This window comes from Ailuropoda melanoleuca, chromosome 1, assembly GCF_002007445.2.
Source record: "Ailuropoda melanoleuca isolate Jingjing chromosome 1, ASM200744v2, whole genome shotgun sequence".
In the NCBI taxonomy this organism is placed as follows: Eukaryota; Metazoa; Chordata; class Mammalia; order Carnivora; family Ursidae; genus Ailuropoda; species Ailuropoda melanoleuca.
Window position 1 is genome coordinate 149853273 of NC_048218.1, and position 15726 is coordinate 149868998.

The window sequence follows — 15726 nt, forward strand, 5'->3', positions numbered from 1 at the left end:
AAAATAAGTACTTTAGAATGTTAAAGGGATCACTGTTAACATATAAAGAAATGTTTCAAAGAATAAGGTAAGGAAAAAGAAGTTTAAGAATTTCACCAGGCGATATCCTTTTGAAAAGAAAAGCCAGCACCAGGGAGAATCAAAGATTGTTCAACATCAAAAGAGGCCAAACAAGGTGTCTTCTTTTTTATTAAACCATGTGATAATATGTAACATGAGGTTCATAATTTTGTCAACCACTGACCTTTTTTCTTCTAACGCCAAGCTTACAAATGCTTTAAAGAATACTTTTACCCTTAAAGGTGAATCCAATTGATTATTACTATTTCAAAGGAACTGCTTCAACCAATCCTTTAGGTTCACAACATTAAAGAAGTCAAAGATCTTTGACTACTTTCCTGATTTGAGTATCATTTTCACTATATAATTTTATCTATCCTTTAGAATTTTTTCTTATTTTGTGATAACTAAGTAGGGAAAAAAAAGGATAGGTTTTCCCCCTCCAAAAATTAGAATTTCTTATCTTCTCATCAGACTCATCTACTCATGTCAAGGGTCATTCCTTAAAATCTTTCTCATTTCCTTTCTAGTCCCCAGAATGTCTACTTACAGACTAAAGATAAAAAACCTAACCCTCCTTGAAATAATATATTTTTAAAACTAAGCTCTCTCTGATTTGAGTATGTAAACAGAGCTTGTGTATTGGAAACACCACACAGACTTGTGCTGTATTGGAAAAAGGAGTAATACTACATATTCCAAAACATCCAATATAGATTAATTGACTTGGAAGTGGGCACAGCTCAGGAGAGTTAGAGAGGCCAAGGTGTGGAAGGGACAGGAAGAGAGAATTGAGGATGAGATAAGCCAACTCAGCTTTTATCCCAATTCTTAGGTTGTAGTGAAATCTTCATTTACTAAACCACTCAGTTTTGTCCAGGACAGAAAAGCAAGGGAAACCTCTGGGACTATCAGTACAGCTATTTAGGAATGATTGGGGTATTCTTCTCATGATTATAACCAAAGTAGGAATTATCATTGTTCTCTTTTAATTTAGATTCAGTTGAGCAGATTTATTAATCACTGTGGGAATTATTTTAGCTACTGTCTAGTTTTCTCTATATCTAACATGTACCTGTACATATTATTTTACTATATACAACCTATCCAAACCTATTCGTAGTTAAGCATCTATGTAGCAGTAATTGATATCTTGACCATTTGGTTAAGTTACTTCTTTAGCTACTGGAACAACGGAAGTATCTGGGTTATGAACTTCACTGGTTAACTTATTTGGGACAGCTGTTCTAAAACTTTTTGGTTTCAAAATCTATTATTATGAAAAACAACAAATGTGGGTCATCACTTTAGATATTTACCAAATTAGAAATTAAAGGAGAATTTTGATTGATTGATTGATTGATTGATATAAAACAGCAATAATAAACTTTATGTAGTAACATAAATAACATATTTGGGACATTTAGGGAGAAGAATGTTATTGTTTTACATTTTTGCAAATATCTTTAATACCTGGCTTATAGAAGTTACCTGGATTCTCTTATCTCTTTCTGTACTTAAACAAGTGTAATATCATATATCATATAGCCCCTAAAACTCCACTGTATATTCATGAAAGAATGATAGTATAGAAGGAAAATGACATCTGAGTGTTATTAATAACCTCAAAGACCTCTTAAAAGGCTCATAGGGCCCACCAGGGATTTCTCTTCCCTACTTTGAAAACTTCTGTTCTAGGATGATAAAGACAAAACACAACTTTTATTCTGAGGTGGAATAGGTATGACATTACATAAGCACCTCAAGAAAAGTAGTAGACATGCCCTAACTCTGTCCCCACAACACATACACACACAAAGCCACAGATTAAGCACCAACCTCGCTCTTTATATCATTTATTGTTAATGAATATAAAAGTATGGAAAGAAAAAAAGTAGTTTCCAACAAAGTCTTATGAAAGAAACAAAAACATTTTTGTAAGATTTTTGAAAGAGCTATCTTTAAATTTAATAAATTCCTTTACAAACAAAAATAAATATCTTATTGCACTAGGAAATAGGTATTTGATTTTTCATGTGAGAAAGTAGAAGATACATAAATTGTAGAAACATTAAAAAGTTATATTATGAAAGATTTTCAAGTAGGTCTTTGTGTTACCATTAAGTTTACTCATAATAATTTAGTGGGAGGTCCATTTTGATGTGACAAAACCATTTTACTTAAATTTCATATTAATTTATTTTTTTCTAATTTAAGAACCAATTTAGGGGAATAGGACCATTGACTTTAGTCAAAGTCATCCCATTTTCATTTGTCAGAGCACCCTTTGGCTAGAGCAACAAAAATTAACAAAGGTTGCCTATATTTAAGAAAGAACCAGACAAGAAACACAAAAGATTTCTGGCTTTTCTTAACATAAAGAAGTAGTTAGTTTATCTTTTTTCANACTAGGAAATAGGTATTTGATTTTTCATGTGAGAAAGTAGAAGATACATAAATTGTAGAAACATTAAAAAGTTATATATGAAAGATTTTCAAGTAGGTCTTTGTGTTACCATTAAGTTTACTCATAATAATTTAGTGGGAGGTCCATTTTGATGTGACAAAACCATTTTACTTAAATTTCATATTAATTTATTTTTTTCTAATTTAAGAACCAATTTAGGGGAATAGGACCATTGACTTTAGTCAAAGTCATCCCATTTTCATTTGTCAGAGCACCCTTTGGCTAGAGCAACAAAAATTAACAAAGGTTGCCTATATTTAAGAAAGAACCAGACAAGAAACACAAAAGATTTCTGGCTTTTCTTAACATAAAGAAGTAGTTAGTTTATCTTTTTTCATTGTTGGTCATACATGAAAGATGCTATCCTTAACAGATTGGTGTATAAATGCTCTCTAATTGAGTTTTACTTTACTTCAAGAAATATAGAGTTCAATGATAGAAAAAGATAGGACAAGCACACAAATTGAAAAAGAAAGAGTTAAAATATTTACTAAATTATCCTTAATATTCCAGAACATCAAAGGCTAAAATTATGATTATGAGCCCATGAGTATCAACTCTCAAAAAACTATTTTTTGCACAAATATTGATTAATCTCAATGTATAGAGAGGTCCCCCATCTCTTATTCTCCTGAAGGTATCTTTACAAAGTTTTATTACAATATTATGTAACTGAAATTGNTTGCACAAATATTGATTAATCTCAATGTATAGAGAGGTCCCCCATCTCTTATTCTCCTGAATGTATCTTTACAAAGTTTTATTACAGTATTATGTAACTGAACTTTTTTACTTATGTGTCTGGAAGTTCTAACAGAGCAGGGGCTATTTTTATTCATCTTTATAATACAACAATCTAGAAGAGTGATTTGTGTGGAATTGATTATCAATAACTATTTTATAAATAAATGAATAAGTACATTCACATTTTGCTGAAGAGGAAGTACTTTCCTAAACTCATCCACCTAGCAGGTAATGAAAATAAAATTTTCAACCCCTGTGACCGAATCCTTTGCTGTTTTATCTCCATCAGCCTCAACCAACAATCAGATACTTACTCTTGAAAAAGTCACTCTCCCTTTTTGGCTATTTATTTTTCATATATAAAAATAAGTGATAGATGGCCAACAGACACATGAGAAGATGTTCATCATTAATCATTAGGGAAATGCAAATAATAACCACAATGAGATAACACCTCAAACCAGTCGGAATGGCTAGCATCAAAAGGACAAAAAAAAATGTTGGCAAGGATGTGAACAAGAGGGAACCCTTGCGCACTGTTGGGAATGTAAATTAGTGCAGCCACTGGAAAACAGTATGAGGGTTCCTCAAAATATTAAAACTAGAAATACCATAGCATCCAGTAATTCCACTTCTGAGTATTTATCTGAAGAAAATGAAAACTCTAATTTGACAAGATATATGCACCCATATGTTTATTGTGACATTTTACAATGGTTTAGAATGTCCACTGATTGAAGAATCAATAAAGAAGATGTGGTATGTATACACAATGAAATATTACAGCCATAAAAAAAGAATGAAGTCTTGCCATTTGCAACCGTACAGATGGACCTAGAGGATATTATCCTAAGTGAAATAAGTCAGAGAGAGAAAGACAAATACCATATGATTTCACTTATATGTGGAATTCAAAAAACAAAACAGAAACAGATTCATAAATGTAGAGAACAAACTGGTGTTTGTCAAAGGGGAGGAGGATGGGAGAATAGGAGGTAAAATAGGTGAAGGAGATTAAAAGGTATAAATTTCCAGTTATAAAATAAGTCACAGGGATGAAAAGTACAGCATAGGAAATATAGTCAATAATATTGTAATAATGTTGTATGGTGACTACACTTATCATGGTGAGAATTTCATAATGTATACAATTGTCAAATCACTAGGTTGTACACCTGAAACTAATATAATATTATATGTCAACTACACTTCAATTAAAAAAAAATAGAAACCATTAAAAGTAACACAGTAAGTAGTAAACCACCTGGTTTGTAAGTTCTCTTCTAGTTCTAATGTTTTGATTTTAATATTTATCCTGTTCTCAACTGGATGTATAGTGCTGTGTTTGTCACAACAGGTCACGGAACGTGGTGGTTTTTGCCATGTAGGATTTTCATCAAATTGGTAATATATACCATTATGGAAACAACAACAACAACAAAAATGATAAAAATACAAAATAATCTGACTACAAATGGGTAGTTATATAAGAAATAATTAGTATCAAAATATCCTGTTTTATTCAATGGCTTCATTACTTCACTTGCTGGTGATTAACTTTCAGGTAATATAAAAACTAAGATCCTTAAAATTTTAGGTTAACCAACAATATCATTTAGTGACATTATATTTCTCTCCTTTCCTGTCACAGGCTGCTTTGGGTTGTCCTCTATATATCCTGAAGCTATTTACCAAGACAATTATCTTCTCTAAACATTTCCTCTGCTTGTGGAACATTGAAATATTTCCACAATTTCAAAAAATCAATTCAATAAGGATTTTCTTACCAATTAAAATGTGCACCATTCAATATGAAAAAGGATAGGTATTCATAAAATAAAGTGGGGAAATCACTAATAACAGAGGCAGTCATATGGTCTGGCATTCATTCCTTTTAAAAGCAATGCTTTGGGTTTCACGTAAGAGAGGAGATAAAGTCCTGCTTGGACAAAATGCATGAAATTCTAAAACCCATGGAATTTCCATTACTTCAGAGATTTTTTCTTAGAAATCTTATTGATATATTTTAGAAAAGTATCTTGAAAAAGCAGTATAGAGGAGTGGTTAAGAACTTGGGTTATGGAACAGGCTGAGCGGAAGTCTCAGTTCTGCCATTATTAGCCTGCCTTTCGGTTACTTACTTGATTTTTTTCCCCACTTTAGCTTCTCTGTATTTAAAATGCGGTTTAATAATAGTACCTACCTCACAGTCCTGTTGTAAAAATCAGTGTTAATAAGAGTAAAGGGTTTATAAAATTATAGGCATATAGCTGGCACACTCTGAGTGCTTGATTCATAAATAAATCTGATTATAATGGCTTTCTATGGATAACATGGGTATACCACAAAAAATTTCAACTTAGAAACTGAAGAGATTATGTAAAATAAAGAGTATTATGGCCAAGTAGCTAAGCCAATGGGGGATGATGAAAGCTACACAGGCAAAAACAATGAGGCAAAAAAAGGAAGATGGGGGAAATGAACCATTTTTGTACCTTATATATAGTTAATATCCAAAACATGTAAGCAAACCATCTGACTTTCTATAATATGTAAGAGCAGCAATGGATGTTTGCAACTTGTTTTAAAGTATAAAATTTTAAACTGCTCTAAGAAGATCTAAAGGATTCTTTTTGAAAAGGAAAGAAATGAGCTGTTCTATGTTCCAAATGAAATATCAAATAAAATGTTGAAAAGACTTCCTATCAAACAAATGCTTTGTGCTACATTTTATACCTGGGCAAGAAAATAAAGAAGCATCTTCGTGTTTGAACACTCCTAGGTTTGTACTGAGATACGATAATTTTATAATAAAGTACAAAATGGCAAGTTCAGACAGTTTGCCACCTACTATAATTACTTTTAGAAGGACACAGTAAAAGAACATTTTGATAAACACAATTCCATGCGAAAGACCACAAACATAGACAAAGTATTTAAAAAAGAAAACAGAGGGGGTGATACTGAATGAGGAAGGATGATCATGGGTTCTATAAGCAAGTTGGGTAGAAAATGGATCAAAGACGGTGAAAATAAATCCTGGGAATTCTGAGAAAGAGAAAGGTTTCAGATTTTGGAAGAAAAAGAAAAGGGAGAAGGGTTAAAATGACATTAAGATATCAAAACTTACCATATATAGCAAGGAGAAGTTGGGATAAGGGAGGGAGATGATAGATAGATAGATGATAGATAGATAGATAGATAGATAGATAGATAGATAGATAGACAGAAGATATAGATAGATATCTAGATAGATAGATATATAATCTACCTATATATATATAGAGAGAGAGAGAGATCTATCTATATGTATATATATATCATAGAGATGAGATAAGTATGTTTAATTAGAAAGACATAATAAATGACAAGAAGATATGCCCGGGATATAAGTTCACACTAATTTTTAGGCAAAGGTTTCAATTTTGTTAAAAGATAACAGTATATTAGCAAAGATTAAAAATAGGATCTTAAACCTGAAAGAAATTTAAGTACTGTCCAACACTATCTCATCATTTTAGAGATTAGGCAAATAAAGCTCAGAAAAATATGACGACTTGCTTAAAGTTACAGAACTGGTTAGTAGCAGAATCAGAGCTTGGATTCAATTATTTGATTCATTGGGTCAGCGCTCTATACAGTAAACCTACCCATCCTATTATAGCAGAGGGTTGTTTTTTTCCTCACCCCATCACGCTAAATAATGTTATTCTCAATAATCTGAAGAAATTAACAGATTCAAAACCATTGTGGATGTGTATCAAACAAAAAAATCCTCTTTAATACATAGTATGAAAAATACGTATAAGAAAAATTCCTATAAGAAAAATATAAATATTGTGTTTTTTAGTTAACTGTTCATATGAAATGAAAACAGTCATAAAACTTGATAAATGAAATTCATAGAAACTAAGAAAAGTAAATATGTTGCAGCTGAAAATAATTGCAACCCCCTCCATTTACTGTGCATGCATTCACATGCATTTATTGAGCAATACTACATGCCAGCCACTGTGCAGGGACCCAAGAGTACAGTAATCAATACCGACCTTTTCCTTACCACGGACGTGCTGGTGAACGACTAACAATGCACTCTCTGGAGAAAAGTCCTGTTCCATAGCATTTGCCAATTTCCATTGTATACAAACTCCACTATGTCTCCACATCACAGAATATATGTAGCGTTTCCAGAGTAACTATTGGACTTTACAAACCAGTATGATCTGACTCTACTATTCCACTGGAACTTCTGCGAGTACCTTCTATTGGGAGAGGCAGATAACTAACAAGAAAGCTAGAAATTTTAGAGGATATTACATATTGTAGTGTAAGTGCTATGAAGAGACAAAGTGATAGCTCACTGGGAGAGGATTGCTTCAGGTGGAGGGGACATTGGCTTTCTGAGGTGGCGACATAGGAATGAAGGGATGAAGATGAACTGGGGGAACAGCATTCCATGCAGAAGGGAAGAAATACAGGGGAAGGCAATCAGGAAGATTACATTCCTGGAAGGAACCAAACTTCCTGTCAGTTAGTTACTAATACTTGTGGAGTCCAGTAGATGGTGCAAAACATTTATTTACTTTTCTTTCTTGTTCACCATTTAATTCAAAGTACACTGAAGGTTTCTCCCCTCCCCTCTCCCCCCACCCCATCAGTGTCCTTTTTCTACTCTTCTGTCCTCCTTCTGGGTTTCCAAAGAAATAGCACATGTTCTTAAAATTACAAGTGCCTTTGAGACTCCTTTCAGTGAGGCAGGACCCAACAATGTGTTACAGGAGGAGGCTTAAAGTTTTTCAGACTAATCAGAATGAAATATCCACAAGTCAAACCATCCTTTGTAACAATGACAATTTCAAAGCACAATGACCATGGATTAACCACGCATACAATTTATGTTTTACCCTTTCTTATGTTTTACTATTTGAAAGATCTCTTTGAAAGATCTTTTTCCCTCCACGCAGTCAATGGATAAGGAAGGCAAAGGAGAGTAATAAGCAATAAAATTCTTTCCTGCCAAATACATCTTTTAATTATTTCAAAATTTCTACTTATGTAAATGAATAAGAACTTTCTACTCTGTAGGTTGTCTTCAGTTTCCTGTACTGAGAAGATATTGGTAAAAAAGCAATATATTTTATAATACTGCATGTTTCAAAATCCTTTAAGGATGCCTTGTTTAATATCTTCATTAGAGAGGCGCCTGGGTGGTGCAGTCGGTTGAGCATCAGAATCTTGGTTTAGGCTCAGATCATGATCTCAGAGTCCTGGGATCCACACTCAGCCTGGAACCTTCTTGAGATTCTCTCTCCCTCGCCCTCTTCCCCTTCCCACTCATGCTCTCTCTCTCTAAAATAAATAATTTTTTAAAAAAATATTTTCATTAGAAATGCACACAGTAGTAATACAACCTCATGTCCTCACTCTCCTGTTTCATCTGCACCCAAAGCTTTAACATATAGGCCTTTGAACGTGGAAAATATCTTAAAAATTCTAACTTAGTGAAATGCCAGGAACACCAGAATCCTTTGCTGCTAATAGAAATACTACAGCACAGATCTGATTGCTGTAAGTCTATAAGAATTTCTACAGCAAATAAAGCCAAGGTAGTAGTGAAACTATATCAAGGAAAATTGGAAACATGGAAGATTTTTGTTACAGATTTCTATGCTTTTTAAAAAAAGGATCCTGACCAAATGACCCGAATTTTTACTGAAATTATTCCTATGGATTTGCCAGAGATATCCTGTTCAAGACTCATTCATTTCCACATCTGAATGAATAAAAATAATTATTTCATCAATTTGGTACTGAAAAAGATGTTATAAGCAGGACTTTGGTTTTTAAGAATAAGATTCTTAATGTTACAATTTGAGGGAGGAAAAAAAATACTTCCCTTTGGTGTGCATTGAAAATTAGGGAAAAGTGCCCCCATGGTTCTAGAAAGAGACTGTCAGTCATTAAAGCAGACCTGGCAGATCAAGTTTTAATCCTGTTTAATCAATCAATGTCAGTTCTATAACCCAGAACTGGTATTTAACCCATGTAATCAATCAAGGACACCTAGCTTTAGTGAACGTGCCTCTGTAAGCCCACTATCAGTATTGGCCTCATGCATTGAAGGTCAGGCAATAGGTGGTGGATTCACTCCAATGAACACTCTTAAGGCTGTGTTAACCCACTCTCTCTGCTGTAAACAATACAACTTTAAAAGAATGCTTTCTAAAAAGCCCATATAAAAGAAGTTATTTTGTTCAGAGACTACATCTGACCAACATAGGTCTTTATTACTTAAGGAAGTAATAAATTCAGCTGTTTTTCAGATATGTGGTTGTCTCATCTTTCTACAGGGTTGGCCAAAAGTCATTTTTTGTTATACTATCGAAATTCAAATATATTAGCATTTTATGAGTCTATAATAGAGAGACACAATCCAAAACTATTAGGACCTTATGCATTTCAAAAACTCTTCAAATTTGGAGAGGTAATATGGTACATATACCATATATTCTAATACCTCAGTGAAGTCTGGGTTAGTACGTGGTAATCTAATACGTTTCTACAGCAAAACAATGGTACAAATAAAGACTATTGCTAGCCTCTCCTCAGTTCAGGTATTCAGATAGGATTTTGCTGCCACAGAAGTTCATGTCAGTTCAAGTTCTGCTACCATATAAGTAAGAAGAAAGCTTTTGGTTATAATCACTCTCATGGAATTTTTTGGCTTTGAAATCAAAGATGAAGTACTTTGGAGTTATATACACCTATTAACATAGGGATAAAGGAATTATGAAAATACTTCTCTGCATGTTCTCATATTTATTACAGCATAAGTAAAACTATGATTTAAAATATATTTAATAAACTTTGGGATTTTGTTATTTGGACTTGCTTCTGGGTCTCTTCTGTGGCAAGTCTCAGGACATAGTACAATTTTACAAAAATGACATGTGTGTCATTTTGTGGTTCAAACACTAGCAGGAATGTGAAGTTATATCTGGCAACCTGAGACTTGCAGGAGACTCTTGCATTTTTTTAAAGCAACTTTATTGAGATGTAATTTACATGCTGTAAAATGTACCCATTTAAAATGTGCATTGTAATGACTGTTAGTATGTGGCCATCACCATAATCCAGTTTTAGACCATTTTCATCACCTCAGTAAGATCTCTTGTGCTTGCTTACCATTCATTTCCATCCTACCCCAAGCCCCAGGCAGCCATTAATCTGCCTCCTGTCTCTAGAGATCTGTTTATTTTAGACATTTAATATAAATGGAATCATAAAAAAATAAATAAAATAAAGTAAAATATATTTAATAAGTGTTTAAAAAATCCATGAGAATGATAAAAATGTTCCAAGCAGAACCATGGATGTAGAATGGGTCAAGGATGGCTTCCCAGGGATGCTGAGTTGAGTCCACAGGAGGAAGTAGAAATTAAACAACTGAATACGAAAGGGAAGAATATCCTAGGCAAAGTAAAGAGAATATGCTAAGACAGAGGGTACAGATAATTTGACTGCCTTGGGCATTTCATATAATTCTACTAAGTTGATGAATAAAGGAGTGGCACAAAAGAGGCTAGAGAAATAAACAAAGACCAGCACAGGAAAATCTTTATATCCCACACATTTAGAAAAATAAGATATGAAATGAAAATATGGTTAAAAAAAATACCAATGTTGTATTATTGGATTGTAACCCAAAGTACAAAATAAATATCCATGAGTCCATACTGATATAAATAAATATTTGGATTTTTTTAAATAAGGGAGAATAAACAATGTACTGTGCAGAAGTTCAGATAATTTACGTGATACTGCCCCCTGAAGGAAGTAGAGCATTAACCCACACCCCTTAAGTGTGAGCTGTACACAGTGATTTTTTTCAAGAATACAGTATAGGGAGAGGAAGAAAAAGAATAACTTCACAGTGGAGAAACCTAACAAACACTACCTCAGTGAGGTGATCAAGGTTAACACCAACACTGATGTCATTTTGATAGTAGGGACCCTTGATATGATATGATGAAAAGAATACTTCTGTGGATGTCCTCCCCAAACCTATAACCTTGGGCTAATTTTGAAGAAAACATCATCAAATCCCGACTGAGGTGCGTTCTACAAAATTTCTGGCCAGTACTCCTCAAAATTCTCAAAGTCATCAAAATAAGGAACAGCTGAGAAACTGTTAGAGCCAAGAGGAGCCTACGGAGGCACAATGATCAAACATAATGTAATATCCTGAGTGGGATCCTTGAGAAAAAATTAGGTAAAAAAGTTTTAAAAATCTGAATAAAACATAGACTTTTGTTAATAATGTTGTATCAATATTGATTCATTAGTTGTGACAAATGTGCCATTCAAATGTAAGATGTTACCAATGGGGGAAATGGGTGTGGATTACATGGGAACTCTTTGCATTATCTTTGCAACTTTTCTTTGCCTATATCATGGTATTTTCTCAGTCCCTTTCATGTAAAAAATATCTACCTCAAATCAGGTTGTCCAAGATTTGGAAATATTCTGACTTCCCCTTTGGAGATGCTACCATGTTTATGTCAATATAGGATCCTCCCTTTCTGCAGTAAGCAATTAATTTGTCTTTGCTTGGTCACTGAGTTACATGGTGATTTCTTCAGTAAGTCTGTAATAAATATTATGGAAAACTCATGTAAGTAATAATTTTGACCTATAACTCTTTTGCTGTAGGAGGATCTAATATATTTTGGTAAATGGGATTATATATCCCTACCAGATACTCTTCCCCATTCTGATTAGTAATGGAGGTATCATCAGAGATTTCAATCACACAAACCAGTCATGGTTCTTTCGTGAACTTTAATATAAAACCTCACTCTTTATTGCTCCCAGGACACTATACCCCTGAAATTATGCAAATAATAAGAAAAAAAACCCCAAGGGTTGTACGGATTATATTCCTTCTATGAAAGACAATCATGACAGTTAAATTATAGTGGCCATTAACTACTCTATTATTTTGTTCTTAAAAAATGATATAGTATATTTGTGAGGGAATACACAAATACAGAAGAGCAAGGAAACAGAAGGCAAAAAGAAGACACTTTCAATTACTATTCATCTAGAAGTGAAAATGTGGAAATCATAACTAATTATTAAATCAAATCATGTTAAATCAGCACTAGATATTAGTAACTGCTTCGTAATTTGATAGCCTAGCAAAGCAGCCATTACCTAATGATGACAGCTATTTACCCAGATGGAAAGTCACAGGAAATTGGAGTGAGTGCCACACCACACAGCATTAATCAGAATAGCCATCAGGAATGGCCCCTCCAGTGCACCAAATCAGTCATGATTAGTAGGGGTGGTTCAAGTTCAAAGAGTTGAGAAGTTAGACAGCATGCCTCTTGGTTCCAGAACCAGGACCCTTCTGTTCACCAATCTGTTTGCCTCAGTTTTGTGAGCTGGTTAGACCATGGCTCAAAGAATACAAAACTCTATATGGGCTAGGTGACTTATTCTAACTTAGCCATCTTAAGTCATAGTAGAAAAATTTTAAATGGCTATTTTTCTGTTTAAATATTTTATTTAATTATTTGACAGAGAGAGAGACAGCCAGCAAGAGAGGGAACACAAGCAGGGGGAGTGGGAGAGGAAGAAGCAGGCTCCCAGTGGAAGAGCCTGACGTGGGGCTCGATCCCAGGAGTCCAGGATCACACCCTGAGCTGAAGGCAGACGCTTAACAACTGAGCCACCCAGGCACCCTGTAAGTGGCTATTTTTTAATTCAGCTAACCCAAAATGCCTGTTTCAAAATATAAAACACACCACCCCTTGCTCTCACCTCACCCTTTAGCTGAGCCCTGACACTCAACTCATTTCTGAATCACAAGCCTTTTCTGATTCTCACTCCATCCTCAAACATGATATCAACTATGAATGTAATGCATTTCTCTTTTTTTAGGACTTATTTACTTAATTGAGAGAAAGAGAGAGCAAGCAAGCAGGGGGAGAGGCTGAGGGAGAGGGAGAGAAGCAGACTCCTAGCTGAGCATTGAGTCCAACATGGGGCTCTATCTCAGAAACCGGAGATCATGACCTGTGCCAAAACCAAGAGTCAGATACTTAACCAACTGAGCCACGTAGGCATTCCTATAATATATTTCTTAACTCACCTTTCCATTTCTTGAATCTCAGAGACTGAGAAATAAACTGTTACACATACTAAAATATTGTAGGAATAAAAATGCTAAAGTCTAAAAATTTATTTTCAAGTTCATGTGAAAATGTTCCTGAATGCAAATATTCTAGGCCATCAAATGGTTAAGTAAAGTGACTCATCAAGAAGTGATGTGCCCATTACTATGGTGAATCATTGTTTATAAAGGATCAAGTGAAATATAGAATAGTGTAATACAAAACACAGAATACTACTTCTATTCTTGGTGCTTCCAAATGATTTTATTTTATGAAAGATGACACTTTTTTTTTAATTAGAAAGGACTTGAGCAGGTCTCTAAATGGGTTGCTATGACTACAGAAGTGATCCAGTGGTCTGTGGCATAGTCAGATATTGTAAATTAGTATTCGTAATATTTTATCCAGAAGACTGGGAATACCCACTAAGAGAAATGGAAAAAGGTGTAAAACAAGACAGTTAGAAATGGTTCATTGATTCTTTTCAATGAGAGGAAATCTCAGCACATAGAGGAACTTCTGAAGATATAGATAAGAGGAAACAACACACTCCAAGACAAAAATTTTTAGAAGAGCTTGTTCCAAGTAACAAATATTCCATAGCTACTGATGGTCTAGATATAAGTAAGGAAGCAAAGAACCAAAAGAACGTTAAGCATGTTAATTCACAAACAGAAATCAAGAAAGATTTAAGCATTGTTTTATTGTACTTTTTTTCTCCAGAAAACTGTGAATTTTTACAAATATAACTTATACTGGATATAGAAAGACTGGAACATTAATATATGAAAAAACACGTTTATAAAAATCTCCCAGGGGCATCTCGGTGGCTCAGTCGGTTAAGTGTCCCACTCTTGATTTCTGGTCAGGTCATGATCTCAAGATTGTGAGACTGAGCCCCAAGTTGGGCTCTGTGCTCAGCATAGAGTCTATTGGAAATTCTCTCTCTCTCCCCTTCTGTCCTTCCCCTGCTCATTCTCTCTCTCTCTCTCTCTCTCTCTCAAATAAATGAATAAATCTTTAAAAATAGCCCATAATCTAATTACTAGAAATAAATGTTTTTGGTACACACTTTAGTATCATGTACTACACATAATTACTATTTATTTAAAAATCAAAAATAATACTTTCATTTCAGGTATAGAGGGCGTTAGGTATTGAGACACTCTCTCACTGTAGAACAACTGAATAATAAATAAAACAAAACAAAACTCGTGAACTGATTATAGTGGGTAATCATGATTTTTCCAGCTTTATCGAGATGTATTTGGCAATTTAAAATATACCAATTTAAGGTATACAACTGACTTAATATACATATACAATGAGAAATATTTACCACAATAAAGGTACTTAACATTAGCATATCCATCACTGCACAGTTACATTTTATTTTTTTTAATTTTTGATTTAATTTTATTTTATTTTTGGTGAGGATACTTAAGATTTACTACCGTCTTGGGGCGCCTGGGTGGCCCAGCGGTTAAGCGTCTGCCTTCAGCTCAGGGCGTGATCCCAGCGTTCTGGGATCGAGCCCCACATCAGGCTCCTCCGCTATGAGCCTGCTTCTTCCTCTCCCGCCCCCCCGCTTGTGTTCCCTCTCTCGCTGTCTGTCTCTATCTCTATTGAATAAATAAATAAAATCTTAAAAAAAAAAATTTACTACCCTCTTAGCAAATCTCAACTGTACAATATTGTTAACTACGGTTATGCTGTGGTACATTAGATCTCCAGATCTTATTCATCTTCCATAATGGAAANATTTTATTTTTGATTTAATTTTATTTTATTTTTGGTGAGGATACTTAAGATTTACTACCCTCTTGGGGCGCCTGGGTGGCCCAGCGGTTAAGCGTCTGCTTTCGGCTCAGGGCGTGATCCCGGTGTTCTGGGATCGAGCCCCACATCAGGCTCCTCCGCTATGAGCCTGCTTCTTCCTCTCCCGCCCCCCCGCTTGTGTTCCCTCTCTCGCTGTCTGTCTCTATCTCTATTGAATAAATAAATAAAATCTTAAAAAAAAAAATTTACTACCCTCTTAGCAAATCTCAACTGTACAATACAATATTGTTAACTACGGTTATGCTGTGGTACATTAGATCTCCAGATCTTATTCATCTTCCATAATGGAAACTTTTTCCTTTTTTTGTTTTTTAGAGAGAGGGGCAGAGAGACAGAATCTTAAGCAGGCTCCATGCCCAGTGTGGAGCCCAATGCAGGGCTTGATCTCACAATCCTGAGATCATGACCTGAGCAGAAATCAAGAGTCAGACATTT